Source organism: Rana temporaria, chromosome 2 (genome assembly GCF_905171775.1).
Source record: "Rana temporaria chromosome 2, aRanTem1.1, whole genome shotgun sequence".
Lineage (NCBI taxonomy): Eukaryota > Metazoa > Chordata > Amphibia > Anura > Ranidae > Rana > Rana temporaria.
The window spans coordinates 478,198,803-478,218,952 of NC_053490.1; the positions used below are offsets into that span (position 1 = coordinate 478,198,803).

The following is a 20,150-nucleotide window of genomic DNA, read 5'->3' on the forward strand; positions in this document are numbered from 1 at the left end:
ATCAAATGACTGTATTTCTTCTGGCCTTTAAAACACTTTGAGTTTGCCCAAGATCAACCAATTATTTTTCTAGGGATCAATTGTTTCCAAGATTTGACAAGAAGCCTGCACAATCCTTTGCTAATCAAACAGCTCAACCTTCAATGAGTTCCCAAACTGGGTCATTGTCAAACCACAACCATGCAGATTGGTGATCAAACATTGTCAACATGTTTGTGATTATGCTGTATGTAAAGCCAAAAATGTTTTCGTTTTGGATACACTAGGGAAGGGTTTTTTGCTGCCGTCAGTGTCTCATTGGGGAGATTCTTCTTCTCTTCCTGCCCCCCAGACACATCAGGAATTGGGAGAAATGTCTACATGAGAAAGGAAATCCTCTCTTAAACAGTTATTGTCTTCAATGAAAAGCTTGCCTTCAACTTCTGTTCCAGTAACAAATTACATTTTTCGTTTTACCAACATTTTCAGTTCCAGTGACAAGGGTTACTTGGACATAAGAGAGGGTTAATCTTCCCAGTGGGAACACAGGGAGTTACTATTAGGGTTGCTGATCTTTCCCTACTCTATCCTCTATTTTGGATAGACTAAGGGAGGATTACAACCAGTGTTGTTTTTTTTTTGTTCCACTTGTGAGATTTACCTGCACTTCCTGTCCCAACAGGAAGTGAGCGGAAATCTCTGCAAATTAAGAGAATCCCTTAGGCCACCTCAGGTCACCATAACTAGTGTCCCCATTATAGGATTACCCTATTAATTTTCTTGGGGATAACCAACGTTTGGGATTTTCCTTTACTTTCACTTTCAATGAAAATGGTAAACAGGACATATAGAACGGATTAATATCCTAACCAGGGGCAGAGGATGCAATAACAACAGGTGTTCTTATACCTCTCCACTCTTTTTAAAACTAAAACATAGTTTTGCCTTTAGTTGTACTTTAATCACTACCAACTACAGATATTATTATTTGTATTATTATTATTCAGGATTTATACAGTATAGTGCCAATAGTCTATGCAGCACTTTACAATATAAGGGAGAAAGTACAGTTACAATACAATTCAATACAAGAGGGTTAGGAGGGCTCTCATCATTAGTGCTTACAATCTAATAGGAAGGGTCGATTCGTGCAAAAGGTAACAGGTATGAGCTTATCCAAGAATTAAAAGTTCAGTAGTTAGGTGGAGGTGGGATAGGATTGCCTAAAGCAGGGGTGTCCAAACTTTTTTCAAAGAGGGCCAGATTTGATGAATTGAACATGCGTGAGGGCCGACCATTTTGCTGACATTCTTTGAACCATTAAAATTCGGTCTAAGTGTGTTTGCCCGAACACTAATACACTGCCCAACATGAATCCTCTTGCCTTTGTGGCTGTGTGTGGTAAAGAGATGAGCTTGGGCATGTTATTTGGGTATACCCTATTTATCAGCGTATAACACGCACCTTCACTTTAGGAGAGAAGTTTCAGGGGAAAAAAATGTAAATAAAGAACTGTGAAGCAAAATAAGGGTCATTGCCCATCAATGCAGCCCAATCAGTGCCCATCTGCAGCCTCTCCATTGCCATTAATGCAGCCTCTCCATTGCCATGAATGCAGCCTCTCCATTGCCATGAATGCAGCCTAGTCGATGCCCACCTGCAGCCTTGGAGGGGAGGGACGAGCGCCAACAGATGACATACAGGAGAATCTCCTATTTACACAGCAGCCTCTTTAATACAATGTCCCGCCTCCTATGATAGACAGAGGAGTAGTCCAATGGCAGCCCAGGAGACGAGACTTCCTATTACAGATGCCACCAAGTAAACAGAAGATTCTCCTATATGTAATTTGACAGCACTTGTCCCCCCTCCCTGTCCCCTCCGAGGCAGCGCCGATAAATACAGTATATATCCAAATTACCAGGGGGGCCACATTAAACTGGAACGGGGGCCGCAATTGGCCCCCGGGCTGGACTTTGGACATGCCTGGCCTAAAGAGACAAGTTTTCAAAGATTGCCTAAAGGTGGAAAGAGTAAAGCCCTGTACACACAATCAGAATTCCGATGGTCTAAAAACCGATGGATCGGAAATGCGATGAAAGCTGACTTTCATCAGTCTTGCTTACACACTATCAGACTAAATTTCAACCGTCCAAAATGCGGTGACGTAAAACATTACGACGTGCTGAAAAAAATGAAGTTCAATGCTTCCGAGCATGCGTCGACTTGATTCTGAGCATGCATGGATTTTTCTCAGATGGAATTCCACACAGACGATCGGCTTTTACTATTGTTTTTTTTTCCATCGGAAAAATGTAAAACATGTTCTATTTTTTAACACCAATGGAAAAAAGACCGATGGGGCCCACACATGATCGGTTTGTCCGATGAAAAAAGTCCATCAGACTTTTTTCGTCTGTAAAACCGATTGTGTGTACACGGCATAAGAGCGACACGAACAGACTAAGGTAGAGATTTCCAGAGGATGGGAGAGGCTCTTAAGAAATTCTGCAGGCAAACATGGGAAGAGGAGACAAGGAGCGAAAGAGCAGAAGGTCTTGGGAGAAGGGGAGATAAATGATTTGTGATATATTGAGACAAGATTGGGGCAGAGTTGTCGATGACTTTATATGTTGTTGTTAGTATTATGAATTGTATTTGTTGGGTGATCAAAAGCCTGTGGAGGGATTGGCAGAGAGGGGTGGCAGACACTGAGTGGTTGGTAAGGTACCATCATCTGGATACATGAAAACCTTCACTGTCGGTCAACAATATAAATAATTTGTAAAGAAACATCAATCTGGCAGGAGAGCAAAAGCTGTGGCACCCTCCGATCCATTTGAATGGATTTCCTCCTGTAACTACAACCTTCTTCAGAATCTGATTTATAAATGACACATAACAAGCAAAACATAACAACACAACACTGTGCTGGGCTATGCCTTTCATAGTCAGGACTATTTTAGCATTTCAGCAATAGGAGAATTTCTACTGGAAAGCTTTCTTTTCATTTTAATCTCCACATTTAAATTATTAACTAGAGAGCTAGGGAATGTGGAAGTCTGTCTTTCACGGTTTTGTTGCTATTCAGAATCTTGAGACAGAACAGTACATCAGTGCTTAGAAAACACTGCTTTGTCTTCTGACTCCCGTCCACTGAGAGCGATCAAAATCTAGTAACCAATGTTACTGGTTCTTAGTATTTCATTGTAAAGGCAGCTGTCATTGACAACTTATCCATGGCAACAGAAGGGCACTAAAACACAGTGCCAAAGGCTGAACATGTCATTAAAGTCTAAGTTCACCTTTTCAGCCAAAGAAATAAAACACAAAAACTTTGATGCATCACATGACAATGTTTAGAACCTACTTTCACTTGTATTTGATTCATATTTCATGGTGCTAGAAAGAAAAATAGTTGCACAGATTATTCTCTCCTGATGTTTATGAGAATAGTACTGTGGCAGACTACCTATTTCCAGTAATTACACTGGTTTTGATTTGAACTAGCCAGATTTCAAAAAAGTAAGTAAACATTTTAAAGAAAAACTATATTTTTTTACTTTATGCTATAAAACATATCAACTACATTTTTTTGAACAAATATAATTCCTTCAAAAATGTAGGCCAATATGTATTCTGCTACATATTTTTTATAAAAAAATACCAATAACTGTATATTGATTGGTTTATGCAAATGTTACAGCGCCTACAAACTATGGGATATTGACAAATGCCACACAAAGTGATCATAAATTCATTAAATTATTGTCCAAAAGTGATGCTGTTGAAATGTCCAATTCATATAGTAACAACAGAAAGATGTATTAAGTGAAGAGAAAAGTCCACCTCCAATTTGATTGTGAGTTGAATGGATGAACTGTTCCTCACAATCGCACCAAAAGTGGCAAGTAAACACCCTTACCAGAAGTGTTGGACCCCCTGTTAGACGAGGTCATGCAGACATCAGCATCCACCCGGGTGGGTAATGAGAGATCCCAGCGATAGTATGTAGCTCCTCTCCCTACAGGTCCTTACTTGGTTTTGGGCTATGGGTATCCCATCCAGATAGGAACCCTCAGACAGATGATTTCCCTTCCGCTAACCTTTCAGCTCCTAGGCTCAGCACCACAAAGGGATCGCCGATAAAATGGGTGGCTCACAATAGTGAAATACTGTACTGGTGGTTTATTGTAAAAAAAGTGTTACATATATATAAAAAACGCTATTTTAAATTGCTGGCAGAAATAAAACAAAGCGTAAGCCCGTGTTTCCGGGGTCACGTTAACGTGGTGACGTCAGTGCGTGGCTCCGCCCTGACATGTTTCGTCATAAATTACATTCTCAAATGACACGCACTGACGTCACCACGTTAACAGGACCCCGGAAGCACGGGCGTACGTTTTGTTTTATTTCTGCGGGCAATTTTAAATAGCGTTTTTTATATATATGTAACACGTTTTTTTTTACAATAAACCACCAGTACGGTATTTCACTATTGTGAGCCTCCCATTTTTTCGGCGATCCCTTTGTGGCGCTGGGCCTAGGAGCTGACAGGTTGGCGGAAGGGAAATAATCTGTCTGAGGGTTTCTATCTGGATGGGATCCCCATAGCCCGAAACCAAGTAAGAACCTGTAGGGAGAGTGGCTACGTACAATCGCTGGGATCTCTCATTACCCACCCGGGTGGATGCTGATGCCTGCATGACCTCGTCTAACAGGGGGTCCAACACTTCTGGTAAGGGTGTTTACATACCACTTTTGGTGCGATCGTGAGGAACAGTTCGTCCATTCAACTCACAATCAAATTGGTGGTGGACTTTTCTCTTCACTTAATACATCTTTTCTGTTGTTACCATATGAATTGGACATTTCAACAGCATCACGTTTGGACATTAATTTAATGAATATATTATTACTTTGTGTGGCATTTGTCATTATCCCTTGAGAGGTGTATAGACTATGGCCTGGATTCACAAAGCACTTACGCCGTCGTATCTCGATATACGCCGCGTAAGTGTAAATGTGCGCCGTCGTATCTATGCGCCGTGCCCACATAACTAGATACGCCTGAAAATAAGCTTCATCCGACCGACATAACTTTCCTACGTCTGCGTATTGTTGGCGCATATTTACGCTGGCCGACTCATTGCAAATATGCAAATGAGGGAGATACATCGATTCACAAACGTAGTTGCGCCCGGCGCACAATACGCGGTTTGCATAAGGCTTACGTCCGGCGTAAAGTTATTCCCCATCTATGAGGCGCAGCTCATGCAAAGGTATGGACCAGGGAACAGCCGTCGTATTTTACGTTGTTTGCGTAGTACGTGAATAGGACTGGGCTTAGGTTATGTTCACGTCAAAGGCAGTGATTCGACGTATCTCAGGGAGTCGTTTTGACGTGATTCTGAGCATGCGCACTGGGTTGCGTCCACGGAACGGCGAATGCGCCGTTCATTTTAAGCACTTGTCTGTCACTTGGCCCATCATTAGCATGGGGTCACGCCTCATTAGCATGGCTCACACCCACTTCCACCTACACTGGCTTACGCCGAGGAAGCCCAGCATAAATTTGACAGCGAGTGGGAGTGGAGTGCTTTGTGAATACTGTGCTTGCCGCTCTGCGCTACGCCGGCGTAGCCTAAAAAAGATACGCTACGCCGGCATAAATATGCACCAATGTATGTGAATCCGGGCCTATATATATTAATTTATATTATTTGCACTGATTCATGTTGTGTTTAACTTACACTTATTTTTACACTTAACCTCAGCAGTGTGTATTTTTAACGCTACCTACCCCCCCTTTTTTTTTCAAATTTAGTTTACATGAATATCACATGTTTTTCTAGGTGTGCAGCTTTCTGTTTAAAATTAAATCTTTTATTTATCACGTTTTTTTCTTAGCGCAGTATATATCTTTTTGTTTATCAAACTAATATACTATTGATAGCAGCAATCAGCGACTTCTAGCGGGACTGCAATATTGTAGTGAAATTGGACACTAACTGACACTTTGCAGGAACCGGTGACACAAAAACAGTGATCAGTGCTAAAAATATTCACTGCCACTGTATTAATGACACTGCATGGTAATGGGTCAAACATCTATGGTGATCAAAGGGTTAACTGTGTGCCTAGCCCGTGTTTTTGTGTACTTTATGTGCTGCTTTCACTGAGGAAAGAGATGGATTATAGTCTCTGCTTTGTTGGAACACTGAATACATCCCTTTCCCCCTGTCAGAACTGAGATTTGTCTTACATATGCAGATCTAATTTCTGTCTTTATTAGCAATGATCAGTGTGTGCCAGAGGACATCGAGTGCCTGGCACCCACAGATGGCCTTCTGCTGCACACACCCCCTGCAGACGGAAGTGAAGAATCACACACACACACACAGAAGAGCCGCCCTGTAGCAGTAAAACTGTTATGGGACGGAGGGCCAGTTGTTAAGCATGCATTATTTCCAAAAAATTGTTGAGTATAATTTTTTTTGAAGCATATGTTTGTTAAGAAATTGTTAAGTATAAATTAAATTGAAATGCCAAAACTCACATCTATTTTCATATAAGCCTCCTATAATACTTTTCACAGCATTGTAGGGAGAAAAAAGCATTGTAAGCTAATCAGGTATTACTGCATTGCACTTGGATGATCTTAGTGTTTTGCTGCTCCTTAATTGTCCAATCACAGCCTTGGTTGTGTTCTAAACCAAGCTTTGTTGTTTAGCTTCATTGTATTGTACAAAAACTTTTAAGGAAATGCAAGACTTGTCTGGGTCAGCTCCACCCCTCTGACTTCTCCTTAGGACAACTCCTAACTAAAAATAAAATAAAGCTATTCACTAACCCTAGTGCTCTTTTTTACCCCATCCTCGCTGAAACCATTTTGAAGAAGCACCCTTGCCTGATGAGGTTCTCCTTTGTAAAATGTCCCCTGTGTTAGTAGTAATCTATATGGTGGGTGCCCCAGGTGCTTGGCTACATTGGAGATCAGAGCAGGTGGGGTATCATGTCTTCCACGTGTTCAGAAAGTCCCCCTTCAAAGACTGATGTGGCTCCCAGGTCACCTCTGATTGGCATTGAGGTGCAGCATTCCTCTACTAGACAATTGGGATGCTTAATTCCAGCCTCCTTGAATGTTTCCACACCCTCAGCATTTGACCACACATCTGGTGCTCCTCTGACTGGACAGAGAGAGGTTGCAGCCAGTAGAATGGTGTGCAGAACATCTGGTTGCTAGGCCACTGGATGCTGTAACACTCTGATTGGCTGCTGCATGAAAAGGATGGGACTTTAACCATGCTATTGGCCACACCACACTTCCTCTTTCTCTCCCAATCTGGTGTACTGTCTGAGAGTACCCTTTGCATCAGAAATGTTTGATCTTTTGCACTACACTTCAGTTTGTTGGCTGAGGCTTCTGCAGAGAAATATGTACTGAAGAAACACAAAAGGCAATTGGAAGTGGATTCAGAGGTAAACAAGTAAGCTTTTCTAGCTGGAGCTTTAACATTTAAAGTGGTTGTAAACCCACTATTTGGACTTTTACCTACAGGTAAGCCTATAATAAGGCGTACCTGTAGGTAAGGAGAATATCTCCTAAACCTGCACGGTTTAGGAGATATTCCCCCCGCAATGCGGGCGGCACATGCGCAGGGGGGAATCCACGGCTGAAGGACCGGCATCCGCCGGACCCTGCCGCTTTTAAATCTCCCGCGCGCACGTGCAGGAGTGACGTCATCGCCGCTCCAGCCAATCACAGCGCTGGAGCGGCGATACCCGGAAGACACGCCGGAGCAAGATGACATCCTGCTCGGCGTGGACCAGGTAAGTGGTACACACCTCGTTCCGAGGTAAGTATTTCATAATAGGCTAGTATGCGGTGCATACTAGCCTATTATGCCTTTTGCATTGCAGGTTTGGGGGGAAAAAAAAAAGTTTATGCGGTTTACAACCGCTTTAACAAGAGACGAGAGGGTCAGAAGGTGGAACTGGAGCTGACCCATGGTAGGCTGAAATGAGGAGGAGCCATTTATATACTGTATATATGTATATATATATATATATATATATATATATATATATATATATATATATATATATATATATATATATATATATATAGGTTGTTCCTCACTAAAATGCTCACTAACACTTAGTAAAAAAAAAGTTGGCTTCTCATACTGTGCCCCTATTTTAAGTAAATAGAACAGTATAAGAATATATTAAACTTTCTATGTTGTAAATTCAGGTGCATATACATATATATTTTTTTTGCTGCCCTTAAAAATAAAGTTAGGTTTATTATTTTGTTACTTATTCCATAAAAACAGTACATTAATATTAAATATACAACTATATTTAAGAATGATTGGCCTTCATTATTGAAGGCAATATGGTAATATACTGAGCTATTTTTTCCTTGCTTAAAGACAAAATCTTGTAAATGATAAAGAAAAATGTTTTAATAGTAAAAAAAAAATCCCCTAATGTTAACAGACATAGACTTTGAATGACAGCATCCTCAGTGTTCAGCCACCTGTAGAATTAATTGTCTGGAACCATGCATGATACATCAACTGACGGTACATTTCCCTAATTAGACATTGAGGAGTACATGTGGTGCACAAGTGTACAAGTTATCTAGGAAAAGCAGACTCGCATCTAAAAAAAAATATTTTCTTAAATGTTTAAGACTGTAAATGACAAAAACATTGTGGGATGTCAAGCTAAAAACTTACTTCAGGTAAATAATTTCTACTTTTTCTTATTGGTAATATAAATTACACATTCTTACTATAAAATGTAGATGCACATAACTAATGGGTCTGTAATAAATTCCAGAACTCTGCAGTTGTCTATAATTTAGACTTCAACCTTTTTTTTCTGAAATGTAATTAAAGATCAAATCTTGGCAGCAAGTAACATCATTCACAAAGCTGATAATACTATTCAAAAACCATAACCACTATTCTTTAGTCAGAAAGTCATCCTAACTTAAATTAAAACTTTATTTTCCAATGGTCCATTGGAAACCAGCGTTGGTTGACCAAGCCAGTCCTTCTTACTGGCTGCTTTTCCTTGGGATGTTTAATGCCTGAGTGCTGATTTATGAGTTTACCAGTCCATCCCACTGGCTAACAGTTTACTGGCAGTGTTTTTTCTTTCCAGAATTTTTTTCACTACCTTGCAACGTACCTCTGAAATTACTAGCAAATTTGATTAGTCTATTCCATAGAACAGCACCTTCCTCATTGATGTCATAGCTTTGTCTTCTTCTGCCAGGGTTTGATTACTCGCTGTGGTTATCCAACTCACTCTTTCTTCATTGCCCTTTTATGTAGCAGCTTAGATAAAGCAAAAAAAATAAAAATACTACAGAGTGTCACTTGAGTAACAGCACTGAGTGCCCTAGGGCTGCTGACATTGCATTCAAGATGGCGGTGCTCAGCAACACTTTCAAGGCTTTTGGATGTCTATGCAAGGGAAGCTTTTACAGCTAAATATCATGCATGGGTGGGGGTGGGGGGAATTTTGTGCACGTCCCTTCAGTGGTGCAAAAATGTAACATAATATTACCCCCTCCTATTGACTTGAAGGGGAGATCCAGCACATCCAGGTACAAAATTACTATCTCCACACATCATAGAGGACAAAAACTGCTGTCATCCCAACCGTATAAGTATATAAGTAAATGCCTGAATGATGTTTTAAAATAATAGGGGGAGATTTCTTAAAAAAAAAAAAATCTTATTTGTGAAAATAGATGTAAACCCTAAGTGGATGATATTTAGTTTGTTAAACCACTTCATTACAAACAACTGTTTTGTTTGTTTTTCATCACTAAAATATTGTTTTCATTTTTCCATCTCACTTTTCCATCTCACTACTGTTTATGTCCTCCAGCATTTTTCAGCCACTTCCTGTCTATATAAACTCTCTATGTCAGCTGCGCATCTTTGGTCTGAACTGGCGTCCTGACAAGTGCACTGTGTGTTGGCAAGGCCAGTTTTTTCTCTCTTTCCACTGCTCTGTGCTGCCAGAGCTGAGTAACAGCCCCACCCCTCAGCACAAGTGCCATCATACAGAACTGAAGATAATTAGTACAATTTCTGTCTAAATTAATATCTTTTTGGCTTTAAAAACCACTTCCTATCCAGTGACGTACCTGTAAGTCCCTGGACTTTTGGTGGTTGTACTGAGATAATGCCTGCATTTCGTTTTTAGACTCTCTTGTAATAGCAATTGAGCAGCTTACTAGCCATTTAATTGCTATTACAAGCAGCGGGAGAGGACATCCCCCATCCCGCTGCCTTTCAAGGCTCCCTCATGCTCTTCCATCCCACCGGAAGACCAGAGGGACCAGCTGGTGCTTCCAGGATCAGCTTAGATTGGCTGTTAGTAATAGTAAAACAGAAGCGATGACATGACCTTTTCTCGCAAACCTCGGCACCAGTATTTAAAAATCGAAAGCATTCAGACACACAAATCTTCACGCCTTGAAAATGCTTTTAAGTGCAAGACCCCTGATCTTTCCATAAGTACCTGTCACATGCCTATTGCCTATTGCTGTCACAAGAATGTTTACATTCCTTGTGAGAGCAAAAAAGTGCTAATAAAAAAATGAAAGCAACAGTGTTAAAAAAAATAAAAATAATAATAAAAAAGAAAGTGCCCACATCCTTCTGTGCTCACGCGCAAAGGCGAAAGCCCGTGTTAGTAACACACGCATGCAAACAGTGATCATCTCACACCTTAGATCATAAGCAGTAATTCCATCTCCAGACCTCCTTTATAAATCTAAATTGGTAACCTGTAAAGGCTTTTAAATTGTAGCTTATGGATAGTAAAATTCACACAGTTTATTGCCGTTGCACGGGCGTGCACAATTTTAAAGCGTGCCAAGTTTTGTGTCAATTTACTGAGCGTAATGTTATCTTTTATATTTTACAAAACTGTGAGTTATGTATTGTGTTGTTTTGCATTAAAATAAAAAACAAATTGTATTTGTTCTGTAAATTGCGCTTGAAAAACTGCTGCGCAAATACCGTATGATATTAAAACATTGAAAAACCCACTAATTTATTCTCGAGGGCCTTTGCTTTAAAAAATATATAATGTTTGGGGGTTTTAACAAATTTTCTAGCAAAAAAAAATTGATTGTTACATGTGAACAAAAAGTGCCAGGAAAGGCCTGGACTGGAGGTGGTTAATGTATGAAATGGCAGGATTGTCATTTCCATTCCTAATTGGGTTTAAAGATTCTGACAGCTGCCCGCACTAAGGCCCCTTTCACATTGAGGCGTTTTTCATGCGGTACAGCGCTAAAAATAGCGCTGCTATACCGCATGAAAAATCATGCCCTGTAGTGTTCAATGTGAAAGCCCGCAGAAAGCAGGAGCGCTCCAAAAGTCCTGCTAGCCGCATCGTTACTGCGGTATAGGAGCGGTGTGTTCACCGCTCCTATACCGCGCCTTCCTATTGAAATCAATGGGAAACCGCGGTAATACCACGGTATTAAGCCTTTTTCGGACACTAGCGGGGGTTAAAACCTCACCGCTAGCGCCCGAATATCACGGTAAATACGACGGTATAGCGGCTATACCGTCACCGCGGCTCCGCGCCTCAATGTGAAAGAGGTCTAACTGGGGTCTAGCACTTGGCTGAAGTACTCCAGTTAGTACTTCATTTAAAATTGACTGTGGTACTTTTTTGGGTGCATTTATAGTCTAGCTCTGCAATAGTGTAATTTATTAAACTGATCTCAGAATGTCTTGTATATAACTTCTCTCGAAAATGTTGTTAAAACATGTGAAGTAATGTCTATTTTCTAATTAGTTTACTGTTTGGTAAATGCAGCCATTGCATTACTTAGTTTACAAAAAAATTGTAAATGCATGTCTATAGTACCATGCTTTCTAAATCCCATCCTATATGTATGGAAAATTATTAACGTAGACAAAAATAAATAAAAAATTCAAGTAGATTTTTTATATATATATATATATATATATATATATATATATATATATATATATATATATATATATATATATATATATATATATATATATATATATATACTAAAATCAAAGAAATAAAAAATAAAATAATACACTATACACAAATACATACATGTTTCACTCTACTGTTAAATAACAGATGTAGGAATATTGAGTTTTTAGATAAAGGTCAATGTAAAATAATAAAACAAAATAACATTTTATTCCACTTATTTTTTTTATATTGTATTGTGTTATGTTTAATAAACATATACTGTATCCTACTATAATTACATTCAGCTGTTATTTTAGTTTTGGACAGTGCAGTGTTCCAAAACACTTATCACTGCTCACTCAGAGAATATTTACATTTTTGTTCTCTAAAATAATTTGGATGTGTCCTGCTGAGCTTATATTTCATGCACTAACAAGGGTAAGTGGTTCCAGGTGGTAAGCTGTGAAGTAGAGCCCCTCTGCATCACTTCATCAAGCTTGCTGCGACTGAACTCTTCTTCAGTAAACAGCTAAAGAGTTTATTTTCAAACCAACGGCCCTCTGAGTGTGAATTTAGCCTTTTACAACTTGAAGCAGAAAAAAAAACAGAGATCCCAATTTCACCTTGCTTTAATCAAGAACAACAACACACACATGCACACACACATAAATATCTTAAATAAAATAAATATACACATTTCAAAATAACAATATGTCTGCAGAACTTAGAAAAAAAGTGAGGGGAAACCTCCAAGGGGAAAAAAGAAAACAATGAAAATATATATTTTAGAAGACTAAACCAGGCCATGGATTATGAAAATTTCTTTCTTTCCACCATGGGTGGAAGGAAAGCAAATAGTTTGATTCTCATATCAACACAATCAGTGGTGATGGGGGAATCCCTGCTCTGCCCCCCCCCTGCCCACAGAACACAAGGATCCCCTCGACCCTCCTGCCTGCACTTATCGCATGTAAGAAATCACACAGGCCAGTTGTACTGAAAGTGATGGACTGTCTAGACATGAATCAAATCTGGAATGGTCCCTGCTGAATAGTTCCAGATTTGATCCACCTATAGCCAGCTTAAGGAAAGGTTACTGCCTTGAAATTTGTGCCCGTAATTAAGGATTTCTTGCCAAGGCAACAACATGAAAGTGGATAATAGCCCAGTGCTAGGGCTCAGGGCTCCACCCAACAGACAGGAGGTTTGTGCATGGGAGTCAGGGGGACCCCCATCCTCTCCAGGAGTCAGAGAGGCTGCATGGGACAACCAGAGCGTGCATGTCTTCAAGAGGCATATTTAATATGTGACAACACAGCAAGGAGCTGATCGTGAGTAAGCTATGAGAGTGCTTGACTCTAAGGAACTCTTTTGGTCTGAGGAGCAGACCTAAGGCCAAAGCTTGAGGAATGAAGCAGCCGTGTGGCAAGAGAGTAAGCCAGGAGGCTGACATATTCTGAGTGTGCAAGGTGCAGTAATAATGAAACCCCCTGTGTGGGCTACTGATGTATTTTGAGTGAACTTTTACATTATTTTTAATAAAAGTGGGCTACCAAGCCCTTAAAAATATAGTTTTGGACTGGCACACTCTTTTGAAAATGCACCTACCACTTGAATCTGATCAACTTGATCTTACAGTACTCACTGGAGCACCAGGCAGGAGAGAGGGTGGGAGTGACTGACTCAGGCTTCTAGCGGAATACTGAGAGGCTGAGCCAGCTGCTGGTCAGGAATTTGGGTGCATTAAGACATTATTGTTGAGATCCCTCCAGAGTCTGGAGTGCATATCTGTGACATCATCTGACAGTGGATTTTAGCCCACTGTCTGCTTATTCTGGGTCACAGGATTGCAACTCTGGGATCCACATGTAAAGTATAGCTAAAAGAGCATTGGCCATATGTCTATTTCAAAACACATGCACCAAGAATATTTACCTGCAGTGAAAGTTTGGCTGCTTTAAAAATATGCCCCAAAGAAAGAAAAAAAATGCAAAACTATGCTAAAAATATATATTATTTTTATTTTCATAGGAAGCACAAATGGTATTTCTACTGCCTTCAGGTTTTGGGAGGAAATGAATGAAAACAGCAGCCATTTGCCTGTACCAAAATTTATTTGTTTTTTCCAAAATCGCTTATTTTGCATCTTCAAAATGTCTGTTCAACAACTGATTATAAAACATGTTGCTTTGTCTTTCTCATTAAGAGTTTGTGTAAAAATGACACATAACCCAGATGTTTGCTCTGTTTGCTCTGTCACTTTATCAGCCATATGCCTTTCCGTACAGCTATAAGTTGATCAGAATTTTTAGTGCAGTTTTTTAAGCCGTTTACATATGGGGATTTAACAAATTGGCTTACATATAGAAAAAAACTGCTTAATATAGGCTTTTTTTGTTATTCATTAAATGCAAGCCAGCAATGGGCCAGATTCACAAAAGACAAAAGAGATACGATGGCGTATCTCCTGATACGCCGTCGTATCTCTGTTTTAGGGGCTTCCTAACTATGCGACTGATTCATAGAATCAGTTACGCATAGTTTGCCCTAAGATCCGACAGGTGTAATTGAATTACACTGTCGGATCTTAGGATGCAATATCTTGGCCGCCGCTGGGGGGAGTTCGCCTCGTAAACCAGCGTCGGGTATGCAAATTAGTACTTACGGCGATCCACGACGGTTTTTCGCGTTCGCTACGTTGCTGCTTGTCTAGTTTCCCGTCCCAAAGTTAGTCATCGTTTTAGCTGCCCTAACTTTACACAGCCCGTGTTAAAGTATGGCCGTCGTTCCCGCGTCGAAATTCAATTTTTTTTCTTGCGTAAGACGTCCGGGAATACGAAAGTACGCTACGCACGTCGCCGTTCAAAAAAATGACGTCACTTCGCGCAAAGCACGGCGGGAAATTCAAAAGTGAGCATGCGCAGTAGGTCCGGCACGGGAGCGCGCTTAATTTAAATGGCACACGCCCCTTTGAATTACACGGGCTTATGCCGGAGGCCGCCGGCGTAGGTTTTCATTGCAAGTGCTTTGTGAATCAGGCACTTGCGATGAAAACTTGCGGCGGTGTAACGTATCTACGATACGTTACGCCGCTGCACTTCTATGTGAATCTGGCCCTAAGTTTTTAGCCAATTAGATTATGCTACTTTGCTTATAAAGCAGGTTAAAAAAAACATTTATATACAATGATTAACCATAACATTAAGATCACTGACAGGTAAAGTGAATTCCATTGATTATCTTGTTACAATGACATCTGAAATTTGGAAGGATATATTAGGCAGCAAGTAAACATTTTGTCCCTGAAGTTAATGTGCTGAAAACAGAAAAATGGGCAAGCAAAGGGATCTGAGCAACATTGACAAGGGCCAAATTGTAATGGCTAGACCCATGCTGACCTATGTTCACATCCAGAATGGCCTATAATGGGCATGTGAGCATCAGAACTGGATCACAGAGAAAGGTGGCTTAATCGGAGGAATCATGGGCCAAATCCTCAAAAGGGATACGCAGGCGGAACTGCTGTTCAGCCTGCGTATCCCTGTGCCTATCTTTGGAACTGATCCTCAGAAGCAGTTTTCCAAAGATAGGCAGAAGATCTGACATCTGTAAGACACTTACACTGTCAGATCTTAGGATGCAGTACCGCATCCGCCGCTGGGGGCATTTTGCATTAAAATGCCGCTTTGCGTATGCAAATGAGGACTTACGGAGATCCACAAAGCTTTTCAGCTTTGTGTTTTCTGCGTAAGTTTACGTTTGCATACGTAAAATTAGTTCTGCTTTTACAAAGTGTAAACTAGTAACACCTTGTAAAAACAGACCTTTTTTTCGATCGCCGCGATTTTTTTTACCCGATGCAACTTTATTGTCCCGTCGAAATCCACAAAGCCCGACCTAACCTAATTTCGCGCGCTGCACATCGGGAAAATGACGTCACGTGCATGCGCAGTATGGCCGGCGCGGGAACGCGCCTCATTTAAATTGTCATCGCCCCCTGGAGAAGAGGACCGCCTTGCGCCGGGAGAATTTAAGTTACACGGCCTGAAATTTCTTGGTAAGTGCTTTGTGGATCGGGCACTTAGGTAGAAATTTTAAGGCAGTGTAACTTAAATGGGAAAAGATAAGTTAGGCAGGATATTTGAGGATTTGGCCCATATTTTCTTTTATATCATGTGCATGGCCAGGTGCTCAATCCAACTGAGCATCTGTAGGATGTGCTGGAAAAACAAGCCTGATCCATAGAGGCCCTCAACTCACAACTTACAGGACTTAAAGTAGTTGTAAAGGCATTGCATTTGATGCATTAAGGTTAAACAACCTTCTGTGTGCAACAGCCCCCCCCACTACCTACCTGAGCCCCCTCTCTATCCAGCGATGTCCACGAGAGCCTTGCTTCTCTGAATCACCCACTCCTAATTGGCTTTTGGCAGCAGCAGGAGCCATTGGCTCCTGCTGTTGTCAACCATAACCAGTGAGCCAATCAGGAAATGGGGGGGTGAACCACAGCTCTGTGTGTGAATGGACACAAAGAGCTGTGGCTCGGGAGCATGCCTGCTCAGGTGCTCTCAGAGAAAGCTTCTTGCAGAGGAGGCACCCAGCATGAGGGAGGAGCCAGGACTGCCAACATGGTACCCGAGAAAAGTAGGATCTGGCCTGCTCTGTGAAAAACCATTGCACAGAGCAGGTAAGTATAACTTGTTTGGTATTTTTTTTAAAACCAGGCTTTAATGTTGCTTTAACGAATCTGCTAATGATGGCTTGGTGCCGTTAACAAGTCAGTGCTGTTTTGGCAGCAAAAGGGAGACCTACTCAATATTAGGTATACATAATGGTATGGATGAATGATGTATATATTGCTTATAAACTATGTAACATTTGCCTCCGTTTCAGGAGTTGTAATACATTTATTAAAGCAGCCCCTAAAAGCAGCTCTGCTAAAAAATTCCCCTAGCTTTTTTTCCCTGCCCTCTGTCACCTTTTTTCCAGATAGATCCCAGGGAATGCTAAGAACCCCAAATCTCACAGAACAGAAGAATCCCCTCATGAGTCTTTGAATATTCAGTATTTCCTCGGACCTACTTGAAAGGATAATGTCAGCACTAGGCATCATGGATGGAAGCCAATGTAAGTATATTAACCTATTAATCCCCCAGATTTCACAAAAAGCATTTTGGCATGGAGTGGCAGTGAAAAAAGTGACCTTGCTTGCTAGTACAAGGTCAGCTTTAAGTAGGAAGAAGTGTTTCATGGTATTGAGTGATGTCATCTTAAGCTTTTCTAAAATGACAACATCAATGCAACACTGTTCCAGTAACTACTGTACATTGTTCACAATACCATGTCTCATGTATATTCTTATCCCTGTGGGATAGCAGCATTGGTCCCATCAATTTTTAGAGACCAAAAAATGCTAGTGGGCATGGACTGTATGCACCTGCTTACATGAGTATTTGTTTACATCAGAATGAGAAAAGGGGTCACATTATGGGGCCACTTTCTTGAGATTGAGGAAGTACTGGGATGGGCTATATAAGGGCCAGCAGGTGCGGGGGTCCTTCCTCTTTCCCGGCGGACAGCAAGAAGAATTTGAGCTCCCTCCCTCCCGCCCCAGTCGTGTTCACTTTTATGTGGTGGGTCATCCTGGATCCCAGGGGGGATTGTATTTATATTTAAAGTTGAGCTACTGCTCAAGTTCTGACAACTGAGCAGGTAGAAATATGTTTTTGGAATGTTTATCAAAATTTTGAGTGATAATAAAGTTTTATGGAATAATTATTTGTGAAAAACCAATAAAGGTGTTGCGGCCAAGTTTTTTGCCAAAATAAATTGTTTCTGTTATTTATTAGATTAATTTGTATCTGGGAAGGTTGGTCTTGGCAGGTGCGGCCTGCAATCTGACTGCTTTTCTCTCAATATGAGTCCATGGGAATGCTAATAAAATAAAAGTCTAAATTATTATATTGTTTCCTGAACTTGCTGACATGACATATGAAATGTTTTAACATATTGCTAAATAAAAAATGTTGATGATTGGTACACTTTAAGGAAAATGTTTTGTTAAGGACTGTAGCTTCAGATTATTTATTTGCTTTGATTAAAAATCATTTTCTGCAAACGAAGTAACCTCCAAAGTTAAATTGCATTCCATCACCTAATCTACAAGCTGGATGCATCTCACTACACAAGACTAAATGAGCAAATACTGATTCTCACTCGAGAAAGACTGTGTATCACTTCATAATTGGGCAATATTTTTTGAACTAGAGAAAATGTAACTACAAATACATTTGTTCATTCACATATAACAATGAAAAATGCAGAAGAAAAAACAAAACAAAACCATTTACATTAACATTAATGAGAAATGCTTAGAACAATTGTTGAATATTAAGCAACAGCAAAAAGCACAATTAATTTGTAAACATCTCTCAGACTCATGTGAATGTTCCTTATTTTCAAACTCCACAGAGTTATATGGTAAAATATTCTGATCTCTAAAACAAGGATTGACATGGTAAGGTCAATGTGGTGCCTATATTTAAAAAGGGACCAAAGGCTTTACCAAGTAACTATAGACCTGCTAGTTTAACTTCTATAGTTGGGAATATACTGGAGAGTTTAATAAAAGATCACATAGATGAGTCCTTGCTGGAAAAAAAAGTATTTTAAGCAACAGACAGCATGGATTCATGAAAGACAGAAGTTGTCAGACAAATCTGATTTCTTTTTATGAGGAGGTAAGTAAAACCTTGGAAAAAGTAGTGGCTGTGGACGTGGTATACTTAAGCAAAAAGCAAAAGCTTTTGACACAGTTCCCCACACATGGCTAATGTTTAAGGTTAAGTCTACAGGTCTGGAAAAATATGTTTGTAAATGAATAGAAAACTGTCTAAAAGACAGAATTCAGAGCGTAGTGGTTAATGACTCAACCACACTGCAGAGTGCATGAGCATCATAAGAAATGTAGTTCCGAAACATCTGGGGCGCCAAGGTTCGCCATCACTGGTCTAAGGTTATCAGTGGTACCCCAAGGTTCAGTGTTGGGACCATTATTTTGTTATATATTTATAAATGATATTGGGTCTGGGATTAAAAGTACCATTTCAGTCTTTGCAGATGACACAAGCTATGCAGTGGAATAACGTCCTTACAGGATGTCTCCAGCTTATAAGCGGACCTCAATGCACTGTTCAATTGAGTAACAAATGCGGTTTAATGTTGATGATTGTAAATGTATGGACTGGGGCTAAGAATATGCATGCATCATACATACTAGGGGGAGTATAACTGGGAGAATCAATGGTGGAGAAGGATCTTGGTGTTTTGGTAGATCATAAGCTCAATAATAACATGCAATGCCAAGCTGCGGTTTCCAAAGCAAGCAAAATCCTTTATTGTTTTAAGAGGGGTATGAACTGCAAAGAGAAATATATAATTTTGCCCCTGTACAAATCATTAGTAAAACCTCATCTGGAATATGCAGTACAGTTTTGGGCACCGGTTCACAAAAAAGGATATCGGGGGACTGGAGAAAGTGCAGAGAAGAGCAATCAAATTGATAAGGGGCATGGAGGAGCTCATCTATGAGAAAAGGGGAAAGGAAATTATTCGATTTTGTCTTGAGAAGAGGAGATTAAGGGGGGTATGATCAACATGTATAAATACATAAGGACTGGACTATTTTCTACATGTACATAATACAACTGAATACTAAAATTTATAGGTGAAGTGAAGTTGATCCATGAAATATCCGATTGCCTCTCGGGGGATCAAGAAGGAATTTTTTCCTCTTCTGAAGCAAATTGGATCATGCTTTGCTGGGGTTTTTGCCTTCCTCTGGATCAACTGTGGGTATAGGATTGTATACTGTATATGGGATTGTATTTTTTTTCTTTCTTTTTCCCTTTTATAGGTTGAACTAGATGAATATGTGTCTTTTTTCAACATGACTAACTATGTAACTATGGTGTTGAAAAAGTGAGCAGGCTTGTAGGAAGATTTTCAATATGTCACATCTAACAGCTTTATGACAAAATTAAGTTTTATGCAAAACATGAAGTTTAAAAAGACAAATATACAATAAAGAACAGTTGCTTATTTAAATGTTTTATTTGTTGAAAATATGTCCCTGCTTTAGATGATCATTTTTTATCAGTTAACACCCG

At 40.1% G+C, this 20,150-nt stretch overlaps 1 protein-coding gene across 2 annotated transcripts in view; it reads right to left on the reverse strand.

Annotated features, from left to right (window-relative positions):
* CADM2 (cell adhesion molecule 2) overlaps positions 1-20,150 on the reverse strand; it is a 511,850-nt gene that overhangs the window by 218,586 nt on the left and 273,114 nt on the right. The gene's annotated exons all lie outside the window — the stretch shown is intronic.